General features: G+C 34.6%; 1 protein-coding gene across 1 annotated transcript in view; it reads right to left on the bottom strand.

Annotated features, from left to right (window-relative positions):
- Positions 1–10,307, bottom strand: part of SYT1 (synaptotagmin 1) — a 351,099-nt gene extending 340,792 nt beyond the window's left edge. The window contains exon 1 of the mRNA XM_042947239.1: positions 10,262–10,307. The gene's annotated coding sequence lies outside the window, so the exon portion shown is untranslated. The remainder of the gene's footprint in view (positions 1–10,261) is intronic.
- Between the last annotated feature and the right edge of the window lie 4,488 nt (positions 10,308–14,795).

The raw sequence follows: 14,795 nt of genomic DNA, 5'->3' as shown, positions 1-14,795 counted from the left end.
GGCCGTGAGTTCTAGCCCCGCATTGGGCTCTGTGCTGACAGCTCAGAGCCTGGAGCCTGTTTCAGATTCTGTGTCTCCCTCTCTCTCTGCTCCTCCCCTGTTCATGCCCTGTCTCTCTCTGTCTCAAAAATAAACGTTAAAAAAAATTAAAAAAAAAAAAAAGAAAATATGAAAGAGCTTACTGATTTATCCAGTAAGTGTTGGGCCATAATATTTCATAAGGCAGATGAGAAGTTAAATGGTAGTATTACAAAAGTCGAAGGTTATAAATTTGCATTTCTGTTTTGAATCAATAACCCCCTCCCTATTATTCATTTATTTTTAGAGAAAAGTCAATATAAAGATACCCCTAGCTTTATAAATCTTCTAAGAACTGCTGGTGTATAAAAACATCAGATAATCCAATGAAGACAGGCTAATTCTAGTCTGAGCAGTTAAAACGTGGCATATTTATGACTCAGACACCCTAAATTACCTTAAACTCATTTGTGTCTTTTGCTGATTGCCTATACTGAGCTAGTTTTCTGTGATTAATTTTAGAGTCTATGATATAAAAAAAGAGATGTCCTAGAAGCCACAAACATTACATTCCTGTATTTTGCATCTTTAGTTAGGGAATTCACATAAAAAAATTCCACTTAAGACAACTATATCATACAATAAATTATAGGTAAATGGATAAACAGAATGCAGTATATACCACAAAGGAATTATTGAGCCTTAAAAAGATGGCAATTCCGACAGATGCTAACACATGGGGAAACCTTACAGACATTATGCTGAGTGAAATAAGTCAGACCCAGAAGGATAAATACTCCATGACCCCACTTATATGAGGTATCTAGAACAGTCAAATGCATAGAGACAGAAAGTAAGATAGTGGTGGTTTCCAGGGGCTGTGGAGAGAGGGAATGGGGGGTTATTATTTAATGGGTATGGAATTTCAGTTTGGAAATATGTAGAAGTTCTGGGGGTGGATGTTCGTAATGATTGTACAACAGTGTGAATGTACTTAATGCCACTGAACTGTACACTTATAAATGGTTAAAACAATAAATTCTATGTGTATTTTCTCACAAAAAGTGAAAAATAAATAATATATTTGTATAAGGCTAAAGATACAGCCCTTGAAAATAAAAGCTTATTGTAATGGAGTTTTTCAGGATGTAGATAAATCTAGCTTTAAGTGAGGAAAAGTAAGAGAAAAGAGAACTTTCGATAAAGCCAGCTCTATGATAGATCTGGGTTAAGAAGGTCATCACTTTGGTTCAACTAGCATTGAGCACCTACTCTGTGCCAGGGTCTGGGATAAAGAGATTTGCCTACCATACTGCGGGAGTTCTCCTTCTCATGCAAAGAGAAACTCTTGAAACATCATTCTGGTATAAGTCTAAGAAATTTGTGTGTCTAAGAGTAGAGGTTTCAGCCTTGTGTAGACCCGAGTCTGCATCAGGCTCAAAAATTATAAGCTGTGTGACGTTAAGGAAGTCAGTTTGCCTCTCAGAATCTCTGCAATTTATGAACTATGAATATAAACTTCTCAGAGAAATTACATAAAAAGCACTCGGAGAAAGTAAGTGTTCAGGCAATAGTGGCCACTGCTGTGTGGTAATCTTAGGACAGAGATAGGGGCTGGTTGGGGCTACCTAACCAGCTGTCTGGGAAAATAAGGTGCAAATAGGCTGGCCTGGCCTCACCATGCCATCTCCGTAATTGTTGATGCCAGCCCAGAAAGAGGACAGCATTTGTCTGATCAACACTAGTGGGGGGATCATTGAAACCATATATTTTCAACCATAATTATAATAGAAATTGACTGTTAAACATTGTGGATGATTTCCTTGATCTGAGCTGTCCAATAGGACGAATGGAATAGATGGTTGTAATGGATTGAATGCTTGCATCCCCTCCCCCGCCCCACCCAACTCACACACTGAAATCCTAACACCCTTGTGATGGTATGAGGAGGTGGAGGGTCTCTGGGAGGTGATTAGGTCATGAGAGTGGAGCCCTCATGGGTGGAATTAGTGCCCTTATGAAAGGGACCCCGAGAGATATCTCGCCTTCTTTCCACCACGTGAGGATATGAGGTGAAGTCTGCAACATGGAAGAGGGCTTCTACCAGCACACAACCACAATGATACCCCGATCTCAGACTTCCAGCCTCCAGAGCTGTGAGAAGTCCATTTCTGTTGTTTATAAGCCACCCAGCCTACGATATAGTTCATTACAGCAGCCAGAACTGACTACTGGTACAAACAAAGGAATTTCCTTCATGTGGAAGGGATACTTAAATATTTACTACATGAATTGATGCTTTTATATTTGGGGTATTTAAAACAAATTTTAAAAATTACAAGGTAGGTGAATGATACTTAATTGTGTACATTGCATAACGTGAGAAATAGAGCACAATTTCTAGCTTACTATACTTCATTGAGGGAGCTTTAATCACAAACCGCAAAAACCCCCTGGGAGAATTTGAAGGTATTAAAATAAAGGAATTCTGGACTCCTGTGTAGAGGCCTGGAAGGAAACATAACACCTCAAGAGCAGCGCAGGGGTGCTGCATCCGGAGCCTGCGGTGTCTGTCCCCAACTCTCTCCATCCATATGATTTAAATTCGCTTCAGGATCTCACACTGCCTAAGATCCTTTGTCACTTGTTTGTTTGGTTTCACAATTGTGTGGGTAGGGTGTGGAGGGAGCAGGGAGAATGCATGGCTGGTGTAAATACTTTGATTCGCTTCCTTTCTTCTGAGAGGTTTCCTCATACCAGTCACACTGACACATTTTGATCAAGAGAAAAGTGGGGCCGGGACGTTGGAAACCAACGCCACTTTAAAGAAAAGGCAGCTAGAGAATATCCTATCAGGAGCAGACGCACATCAGGTAACAAGCCAAGGTGAGAAAGAGAGAAGTCAGTGTGGAAATCCAGTTTTAACTCATTGTCCACATTTTAGGCGGGATCAATTGAGTATCAGCAAAAATGGAGAAACATGGTGCCCCTGTCTTCCTCACACTTGTCTAGTTCCCATCCCCAAGCCTGCAAATACTGTGGTTCAATGTAGACTGCGGATTTTCATGGGTTTGTGCAACCACTTTAGGTAAATATCCATCTCATGAAATGGAAAGGAAAACAGCTTAAAATGCATTTTGTTACGTAACTCTTTGGTAGGTTGGGGACCACCTGTTTTCTCCATTATTTCCACTGACTCAGTGACAAACTTTGCTCTACCTTTGTAACCCATATTGATAACTGTCCAAATCTTAGCCTCATTGAGAATAATGGATACATTAATAATTACACAATGAGGCAAACTCATTTTTTTCTGGAATTATGTTGAGGCCTAATTCAGATAAATGAAAAGGCGTGTACTCTATAATACAACATTATTATTAGTATTACCACATAGATAAATGCTCCAAGACATAAATCGAGGGCATGAAGAAAATCTCCTTTAAAAATAGAAAAAAAATATTTTAAAGTCCAAAAGAGTAGGAAAAGCCAAGGCTAAATCTTTCACACTTCAAACATTACATTCCTAATTAAAAAGAAATAACTTCCCAGGAGATGTTATGGCATATTGTGTGTATGCTAGATGCAAACATAAAATGGATAAGCAGAAAACTCTGACCAACTTGCAAAACTGCTGCTAAGAATTATTTCTTGCAAGACACTTCAGACTACTGAAAATCCAGATATTATCACGTTGGGGGTCATGCGTGTTGAGCATTTGCTTAGAGACATTATTTCCTCACGAAACATTTCATGCCAATTCATTAACATAGACTTTGCCAGGATTCTTTTGGAAGTGGAAGATAAAAACAATAGCAGGGTTAAGCAATTATATTAACCATAATAACATGAGATAAATTGCTCAGATATACAATGGAACATATGCTGAACCAGATTTTTTGTATTTTGGGAAAGAAAATTGCTCTTTATGTAAGGATTACATTTAAAAAAATTTTTTTTAACGTTTATTTATTTTTGAGACAGAGAGAGAGCATGAACGGGGGAGGGTCAGAGAGAGAGGGAGACACAGAATCTGAAACAGGCTCCAGGCTCTGAGCTATCAGCACAGAGCCCGACGCGGGGCTCGAACCCACGAACTGTGAGATTGTGACCTGAGCTGAAGTCGGACGCTTAGCCGACTGAGCCACCCAGGCGCCCCAGGATTACATTTTAAAGAGGAGAAAAATGAGAAGATATTTACCGCTAATCGCATTTTGCTGATATAGAAATGATGATTACTAAGATTGGGATATACTTATCTTTAGAGGCAGAACAAGATTCGACATTAAGAGGGAGTGGTATTAGTACTGGTGCTCAGTGTCAGTATTATAAAGAGATTTTTATGGCATTTGCAAAAGAATGACTCAAACAACAAAGCCAAGTACAATGGTACATGTAAAATTAACAGAAAATAATTGATGTACAAAACTGAAGAGAAAATTCATAAACAATTCTTTATCATAGGGAAACCAGCGGAATGTGAAATTGTGTTTTCTGAGATTTTCTTGGTAAAAAAATTTTGTGATTTTGATTTCCAATATCACACGAATGTTTTTATGTAATTTTTTGGAAGGAGGGTGTATCATTTTGCCATGCAATGGCATAAAACTATCCTTAACTTTAAAATGGTTTATGTAATAACATATGTTGGATGTATTTTATTTTTGGAAGCCTGTTCAGCCTACAGTTTGGTGAGGTTTATTTTCTGTGGAGAAAATAACCCCATTTGGTACTCCAAAGGAAGTAATTTCATGGTAGGGTAGAAAGCCTTTTTTGGTAACGTTCACCTCATAATGTGTACCGATTCAGCTTTCCTTATAATAGGGCCATGAAGACTGTCGAAATGTTTCAAGTCTTTTGACCTCCCTGAAGGGGAGTCATGTTCTTGACCTTGTGTGGTTTCAGTATCTGCTTTACAGAGTAAGAGGTCTTCAAGGAGAGGGCTCATGGTGGACCCCTCCTAGAGCATGTCCACATCCTACTGTATTAAAACCAAATTTTATCCTGTATTCAAACCATCCTCCACATCTCTTCTTTCTTCCTTCACATTTTCTTTATTCTTTGCAGACTTGTGTATTTTTAAAAATTTTATTTTTCTTAGGTTTATTTATTTTGAGGGAGACAGAGACAGCACAAGTCAGGGAGGGGTAGAGAGAGAGAGAGGAAGAGAGAGAATCCCAAGCAGGCTCCCCACTGGCAGCAGATGCGGGGCTCAAAATCACAAAACCACCAGATTGTGACCTGAGTCAAAACCAAGAGCTGGACGCTTAACCGACTGAGCCACCCAGGGGGCCCCTATTTTTTTTTTTTTTTTTTATAATTTTAAGAGAGTGTCTCTTTAATATTGCAAAGTAGATATCTTTAATAGCAAACATAACAACAAATTACTATTTGTTTATATTATTGTACTAACTTCTGTAATAAACACATAAGATGTATGGAATTCTCAAACCTACAAAATATAATTCATTATCTTCATTTTTATAGATGAGGACATTGAGGAAGAAGTTAAATTGTCTTCTTGAGGTCATATAGCCAGTATGTGGCAGAAAGAGAACTTGAACATAGCTCTTTCATCCACTGCCAAGATTCTTAATTACAAAAATAAATAATGCAGTCTAAAATAATGACCTGGTGCAGACAAATAAGTGAATAAATCAGAATGTTAGAACAGATCAAAATTAGCATAAATTATTTAAATAGCTGAATCATTCATTTTAACCTTTTGTTAACTTAAGGCTTTACATATTGTTGATTTTAAAGCATTTCTACTGTATCTTTCATAAGTTATATTTCAGAGTCATGAAAGATGACGCAGTTTTCAGGAGAAAATAAAGGCAAATATCAATGCGAATATCCAAATTAAAGATTGTTTCTAGAATTACTGGACAGACTTTATCAGTAATTATAACAGCTAGCTTTATATAGTGCCCACTGTCAACAAAATACTGTTATATAACCAAAGTCACTGCATATCTTTAACTCAATTAACTATCTCAGTCATTGAAGGAATTAAAACATCTAGAGGTCTAGCTACTAAATAGCCCTATGTCCCAAAGCTAATAAGTAGTGAAGCTGGAATTCAAATACAGAGGGTGAGTTCTCATTCTTTAGTATCCTAGGATATAACTAAGTCATTAAATATGTTTTACCTTTTTATCATGGGTAATAATGACTGCAGGAAACCTATCTTACCCAATGTCCCAGAGAGAGTGAAAAACTGTCAATCATTTATTAAATAAAAACATACTGATTCTAATTATGGTTAGTCAGATGAATATCTTAAAAAGATAGTCTATTACTGTAAGTCAAAGTACTATTATTCTCTCCATGTAGTGAACATTGCAGTATTTGTAATTATACTAAATGTAAGCTACTTGATGACAGAGGCTATGCTTTGTTTACTCCTATAACACCAACACTTGGGAAAATGTATGCAGTAGGTACTCAATGGCAACTATTAAATAAAGAAGAAAGAAGAAAGAAGGGAATGAATTTCCAAAGTAGTACCAAAGATTTTAAAGGAGATAGGTCCAGATAATGTAGTAAGCATAAGATATCTAGGAAGCACAAATTGGGAACATCTATTTTGTGGGAATACTCTACAAACAAAATCAACATAGTTCTGTGCCTGTAGGTGACCTTTTATACTTATGGCTATTATCCATTTCAACTTTACTTCTACTCTTCCTATCTAAAGATAGTTGTCTTTAATAATTAAATTCTCCTACCATGGTTTAATTTTGGCATCTGAAGAATCAATGCACATGATTCAATTTAATGTTTATTGATAAGTGATAAGGAAAAGTGATACCATCGGTGCACCCAGTATTTTATGCAGACCAATGACATTTGAAAAAGATCTATTCTCTGCTTCCATCTCTTCTCACTGTGCCATCATTCATATAGGAAAATGCAATATGCTTTGCCGTCACTTCACTTTGTGATGTGTTTAGGGAAAGGGGGAGTTAGACAGACCTGAGTTCAAATGCTAACTCTGCTGCTTACTAACTAGACTGACATTATAAAGCCTTCATTTTTCATTTTCATGAATCTACAAAACTGTGATAACATAGGAAGTGTTCTTTTGATAACTAAGTAAAATGTCATCATCATCTGATTAGATTATAAATTCAAGGAAAAGGGAAATTTTTTCTGGAGGACCATTATTGTCTAGGGCAGACAGTAATCAACGACTTAGGTTTCATCATCAACACACCGTTTGTAAAATGATATATTGGACTCCCAAAGCAGTAAAGGAAAACTTCATACAAAAGGAAGTCTTTTTATAGTAATCTAAGGTTTTCCATAATAACATAACTAAAATTTATAATTAAACATCACTATACTCATATATCTAATGTGATCTCAGGGAATCTTGGGAAGTAGATTGGGCAATTTCCCCCCCATTATTTAGATAGGATAACAACGAATCACTGAGGTAATTGCTTAACTATTGCTGATGATAGATTGTATGTGTGTATTATTGTTATATATTATTATCATCTGGTAGTTTTTTTGTTTTTGTTTTTGTTTTTTAGCTGAGCGATCTCCCTCTGTGCTCCAGTACTCCTTACTAAGAGACAGGGAGATGGGTGAAGCCAAGACTCAAACTCAGACTCTAATTCTGTGTATAATTCTCTCTTCTATTAACATTCTAACGAGCTTATCAAAATACAGTTTTAGTCAGACAGAGACAATATAGAATTTGATTAGCATTTTGGTTGAAAAAAATTAAGTTTTGAGAACAGGTTTCTTGAGCCAATCTAAGACCCTCAGTTTTTATACAAGTACTTTCAGCTAATTTGTCAGGAAAAAAAATGGTGGTTAATTAAGCCAGAATTTTTCTTGATTCTGTCACTAGATATGAGAGCTTAGATAAATGAATTGACTTCTCTGGCCCTCTATAAACGAGGATAGCAGAGAAGGTAATGCCTGTAAAATGAATATACTGGACTAGAGAGAAATTTCTCTTAACTCCGTGCTGTTACATGCAAACACATACACACACATAGCCCAATACTCTTTGATTATAAGGACTTGTTATTTCAAATAGAGAATGGTTTGACTAATTGAAAGTTGTAGGGGCATTTGCAAATAATATTTATTTACTAGTGAATCACGAAACACTTTTCTAGTTAAAATCTATTTTCTCTTAAGACTTGTCTTCTGAAAACCTCTTGTTCTATTTGGTGTACCAGCAAAGAGAGATTGTTAATAATAATCATGCTTTGAGTGAGAACATCAACTCCCAGTAGTATTTAAAGAGGTTTAGTAGATCTATGATAATGTGAATAGTTTCCAAGAAGAATGCCTGAGCATCTGAGTGCTTTTTTTAAATGTATCCTCTTTGTTGTTGTTGTTGTTATTATTATTATTATTATTATTATCATCATCATCATCATCATCACTATCCAGTATATTCTGTCTGCAGAGAACCAACCCTTAGAGTTTTTGAAAGTACCACCGAACATTTGTTCAGTAATAGTGAAAAGTTATTATTTTAAGATACAATTTCCAAAGGTCCTTTTCTTATTTTTCTTATCTTTAAGCATATTTTTTCTGTGAAATATAAGTGTAATGTGCTCTAAAGATCTTTAGTAATATTCTAATCAATTACCAAATTGTTCTTAAGCAATGAGCTTTGAGGCAAAACTATAGGTTTGTAAGCCTTTCCTATGCTAATTTATAAGGCTTGATTTAAATACAAATTGTAAAAACTCATTTATTATTCACGGACTTGCAACACAGACACATATTCTATAGATTAAAGACAAGAAAAATACTGCATTATCCAATGTCTTCACTTTCTATCATGCTTTATTTTATGTACTGACATCCCTAATTCATGAACTCTTTGGAAAAAGACCTATATTAAGACACCTCTAGTGTTTTGACAATATTGTTTTAATTCAGAGTATTTCTCTTCAAAAATATTTGTAAAATCATTAAGGCATAAACTCTATTTTTAAATTTGGGCTTGAGTTAGTAATTTTTCCTTACAGTGTTTTAGGAGTCATTTAGTATGTAGTTGTTAAATAAAAGACCATAAAAGCTAAAAGGAAAACTCCCACAAAGCACAAACACACCAAGAAATTGCATGTTTTCTTTCTCAGAAACATGCATATCATTTTCTCTAGGATTGCCCCAAATGAGCAGAAGACCTAAATACTTACATCAATTCTTTCCAAAGGATGCCATACTAAATCCGATTTTAATATAGTTATGAAAAGTACAATCCAAACGAAACAACTTCTATAAGTAACACCTGAATAATAGACCCAATCACTTAAAGATAGGTCAAAAAAATAGCCGTTGATGGCTCTTGACAGTGAAATTATAAGATGACCAAGAAATTGTGAGGGGTATAAATATTAACTGCTTCTTGTATAAAGAATATAAAACTAATATGTATGATTCTGTCATTTAAAAATTCAACCTAGAAGTGAGTTTGCAAACTCATTTGAAAACAACCATGGCATTAAAAGGGAGATAACATGGTTCACCAATGTGGACTTTGCTTTTCCATCTTTATTATTTTTGATATTCACATATTTAAAATTTGTAATTGCTTGCATCTAGGAAATCGGTAAAATGTTACAAATTCTACCATAAAGAATGGTATAAAAATTTAATTTTGCTCCACAAAAAGCATACTTAGGAACATATTTAGGAAAACAATTATTACTCTCAGTTAATAGCTGTATAAGGAAATGTAAGTCATAGTTAAGTTGTGAGAATATTAGAAATGTACTAATGAGAAGCCTTTAGATTTAAAGCCTACGGATGGTTGCCCTTTTTTTATTTTTTGATAATTCTAATTTAAAGACAACAAAACAAACATCTTGATTCTTCTTAAAATTTTGTTCAAAATGAATATATTTTTCTAGCACATACAGAGAATGTGAGGCACGATGCTTAAATTTTACTTAATTTTTTTCTTCTTTAGAATTAAAATGATACAGTGCTAGTCAAAAGACAGGATGGAATCAACATAAACACGTTCTGCCATATAGATGTATCATAAGGATTACCTTGGCCTCTTATTTAAGAGGATTATAGGATAACTGATTTTCAGCTTCCTCCAGTAAATTGGGATTGAGTTTTAGAAGGTTCCTTCTAAAACTCGCTTGCTATATTAATCTCTTATCTTACCAAATAGAAAGGCGAATATTTCTATAAAAGAAATTTGTAGAATTTTATAGAGGCTCTAGTCATGTTATGATATCATGAAAGCACTTACTGTTCTGCGAGGAATTCTGGGGTATTTTCTTCTTTCTTTCAGATTCTTTTTTTCTATAAAGGAAAACAACATGCCCACTGGTTAGCTGACTGCATAGTTCAGAATCATTTCAGATTGTCATTAATGTGACTGATTAATTTTATTATGTAATATTTCTACTAAAAAATCTTGAGAGATATATATCCAAATACAATATAACATCACGTATATGTACATTTAGTATATAGATTAGAAGACAGAGATTGTTAGGGATTTTAAAGTTGGTTTGAAGAACTAGAGATCAAGATTCTATTAGTAATTGATACACTGATTTTTGTGATGATGCTTCTTGCAGTATAGCTTTTCTACTTTGAAAATGAAACAATACTCATCTAGGTAGACATTGTTAGAGAATATTACATTATTTATTTAGAATCATACAGTTATTAGTCAATTAAATACATGGTGCTATATTTAGTATTGACATCATAGTTGACTCTTAAACAGTGTGGGGGTTAGGGGCACTGACGCTCCTTGTAATCAAAAACCCTTAGGTCACTTTTGACTCTCCCCAAATTTGACTACTAACAGCCTCCTGTTGTCCAGAACCCTTCCTGATAACATAAAGCCAGTTAATGTATATTTTGTTTATTATGTTTTTTTGTTATATAATAAAGTAAGCTAGAGAAAAGAAAATGTTAAGGAAATCATAAAGAGGAAAAAATACATCACAGATTTGAGTGGACCCATGCAGTTCAAACCGTGTTGTTCAAAAAGATTTGACAAAAATGTATATATATCCCCCAACAGGGGTAAAGAGAAAAATAATCTCACATCGCTGTGTTAAAAAAAAAAAAAAAAAAAAAAAAAAAAAAAAAGTACAACTTCTAGTTTAGAGAGTAAGAAAATGAAATCCTTCCCAAGAGTCAATATCAGGAATTGCTTTAATGTAATAAAGATGTCAAGAATTTCTGATTTGATTTGACGTTAGCAACTCACAAATGAAAGATTTCACAGTGCTAGAGACAAGTACCTTTTTATAGAAGTTCTGATCAGTTTTAGTCTTCAAAAATTTAAGTAGAATGAAAACCAAGAAAGAATGAAATATTTAAAAATAGGTTCATAATAGGCATGTTTCTCTGTTTTTATAAGTTCTTACAGAGTCTGTTTTGAACAGAACTGCAGAAATGTAATAATGCCAGCAGCTCTGGCAATTGGCTCATATAGGTACTCAGCATAAAAGATCTGAAGTGACAGCTGTATTTCTAAAGCTGCATTTACTGCATCTGTTCAATGGTTAAGCCTCCAAGGTCTGTTTTCATTTTATTCCTGCTTGAAATGCAACTGTTTTCTAGTAAGAGCCATTAGAAAGAGCATTGTAAAAATGTGCTTAGATTTGCCTGGCTGACTCTTAAAATACGACTTTGAGCCGCAATCAATTTTAGATAAGATTTCTATGTATAGTTTCGGTTACTGACACTTTTCTTATTAAAGCAAAAACTACAACCAAACTCTGTGGGTGTACATATTAAGGCACCAGAGTAACACAGACCTCTTTACAAGAAATACAGGTGGCAGCGGGGGGCTGTGGGGGTGGGTGGCCCTGCTGGAGTCAATGAAGGCTTTCTACTAAAAATCTAAGAGAATATTTGACATTATATTTATTACACATTGAGACTTACCCAGGGGCCGGCTTCCCAAAGGGATGCAGTTAAAGGATTAAACAGTTTTTGTGACTTACGAGCCATCTGCAGGGATTTGATTTCATTTTGGTTTTACATGCAGATCTATCACAAGGATGAATGGGCAAGCCTTTTCTACTGTAGGGGACAAACAACTATTTTACTTTTAATCTATGCAGTGAATATGGATGTGCACAGTATTTTTCTCGTAGCTAATTTCTCTTGCGTGTATAAACATCTTTCTTTATTTTAGAGGAAAAATGTGAAAATAGCACAGGATGATTTTGCACTTTCTGCCAACTGTCTGGCTTTTCAGTAATGTCATTGGTATCAGTAGGTCTGACTCAGAAAGCCTCCTGGTATTGAGACTTGGTACTTTTATGTGTTTATATGATACTTAAAAAAATGTGAATCTTTTTAGGGAGATTTACCTATTTTTCACAAAACAGTATGAGGATTCACAGTCAATAAATCTGATGACTCTTTCATGATTTTTAATCCAGTTTTAGAAGCAGACCTGACATGGAGAGAAAAGAAATTATCTGAAATTTAGGGATTACTTTTGCTTGATAATAGCTAGAAATTAAACTGCTGAACCTTGCAGCGCTAACCATGATTCTATTTATAGAATTAAGCAAAACACTCTATGCTTTAGGCATGAATATTACAAATCCTTGACTTGTTGTTTTGTGGAAGGAGGGAACTATTTGTATTCATTTTAATGCTGAATATTTAAAAATGCATAGCTGAATTTTTTTTAAAGAAGGACTCAGTTTCAAGAATGACAAATGACTAACGTTAGTATCCAAACTTTGTTTAAAATATCTCAAATATTTCATTTTGATGAAAATATTGATTTTAATGGAGCTTTTAATATGTTTAATGGAAACATATCACTGAAATAAATATTTATTTAGGGTTGGATTTAAAGTGAGCACTAAAGGGGTGCCTGGGTGGCTCAGTCTGACTTCCGCTCAGGTCATGATCTCACTGTTCGTGGGTTTGAGTCCCTCCTTGGGCTTTATGCTGACAGATCAGAGCCCAGAGCCTGCTTCAAATTCTGTGTCTCCCTCTCTCTTTGCCCCACCCCTGCTCGCGTTCTATCTGTCTCAAAAATAAATAAACATTAAATTTTTTTTAAAGTGTACATCATGAATCTTTGCAACATGGTCATTTGTAAACATCCCCTTCACCCCAGGTAGACTGAGATGGCATCAAAATCTCTATTCCCTGTTTTAAATCTCAAAACTACAAATTATAGATAAACTCAGAGTTCTTTTCCTTGGACTCCTTCCTATTGAAATGCCAAAACTTGTGGTTAGAACACAGTTACAAAGTTGATGTATCATTTCCTAAACACAGATATCACTAATCCTAAGGGATTTTGTTACACATCTTTTGGCTTAAACTCTTATTCTTGGGACAGCAGTCACCAAACAGAGATTACTTTAAAAAGAAACACTATCCAGGTCATTAGTGATTGAGTGTAAAATTTTAAACACAAAAATAAAGCATTGCATGACACATAGATGTATCACATAATTTTGGGTTAGATCCTGGACCTATATAGGACAAAAACAATTAGCTATTAAGAACATTACTGTGACACTAGATGAAATTTGAATATGTACTATGAATTAGACACTGTTCTTACATCATTGGTATATTGCCTGTGTTTGATAACTGTTCTGTGTAAGAAAATGTTCTCTTCAGAATTATACTGAAATATGCACTAAAACACTTGGAATAAGACATATCATGTCTTCAACTTATTCTGAATGGTTAGGAAAAAGATATGGATGGTGTATATAAACACACAAATACAATACAATATATAATATCATATATATATATATATATATATATATATATATATATATACACACACACACACACACACACACACACAGAGAGAGAGAGAGAGAGAGAGAGAGAGAGAGAATGATACAGAACAAAATTAAACAATTGGTTAATCTAGGTAAAAGTCATATGGGAACTTAAACTATCCTTGCAACTTTTTATGAGAGTTTTTTTTTATGAAAGAACAAAATAATCATTACCAAAAAAAAGAGATTATAAAACTATTAAAAAAAATAAAAATAAAGTGCCGTTTTTTCAGTACCCTTACAAAATATTTCACTGAACTGTGGCTATGTTATTTTGTCCATTAAGCACAAGATTGTTTCATTCTGTATATAACAATAAAAGAAAAGGACATTTATCTGGAAAATGGAGAGTATTAGGCAATAAAAGAAAAGTAATCCATCAATAAACAAAAAAATTGTTTTCTTTAAATAAATGCGGCCACTATCAGTACCTATGGTGCTGCTGGAATAGTGGGAAGGCAGTAACACAGAATATGGATTTTTCTTGAAAGGAAAGGGAGAATGAAATATTTTGCTTCGTATTGAGGACAAAGGAATGTGTCTATTTTTCCTTTTTTTGTGTCTAACCATTGACAGCCATTTAGGAGGCTTAATTTTACAAACCTGTCCTCATTATGATAGAAGCAAATGTTTACCAACAAAGATTGGAAAAGGGATAAAGGCTCTACACATTTTTCTGTTGTGACACTTTATTAGACAAGTCAGAACCCACTAAAGCACTTGCGGCAGTCAGTTACAATCATGACATATTGGGTTCAGCCATGTTTAACATTTCCATTATATTCAAAATAATTATTTTAGAATGGGGGGCTGATAATGAAGCAGAATGGCACTAAGTCAGGAGAGCCAGTTTGTATCTTGAAAAGGAGGATGGGAATTAATTAAATGAGAAGCTTGGGGAAGTTAATTGGGAACGAGTGAAGATAAGGACACTATCAAAGCATGAAGAAATAAAACTACTACAATAAAAGATCGAGCAGAAAGTCA

Source organism: Panthera leo, chromosome B4, assembly GCF_018350215.1.
Source record: "Panthera leo isolate Ple1 chromosome B4, P.leo_Ple1_pat1.1, whole genome shotgun sequence".
In the NCBI taxonomy this organism is placed as follows: Eukaryota; Metazoa; Chordata; class Mammalia; order Carnivora; family Felidae; genus Panthera; species Panthera leo.
The sequence above is the reverse complement of the archived record's forward strand: the minus strand, read 5'-3'. Positions and strand labels throughout refer to the sequence as shown.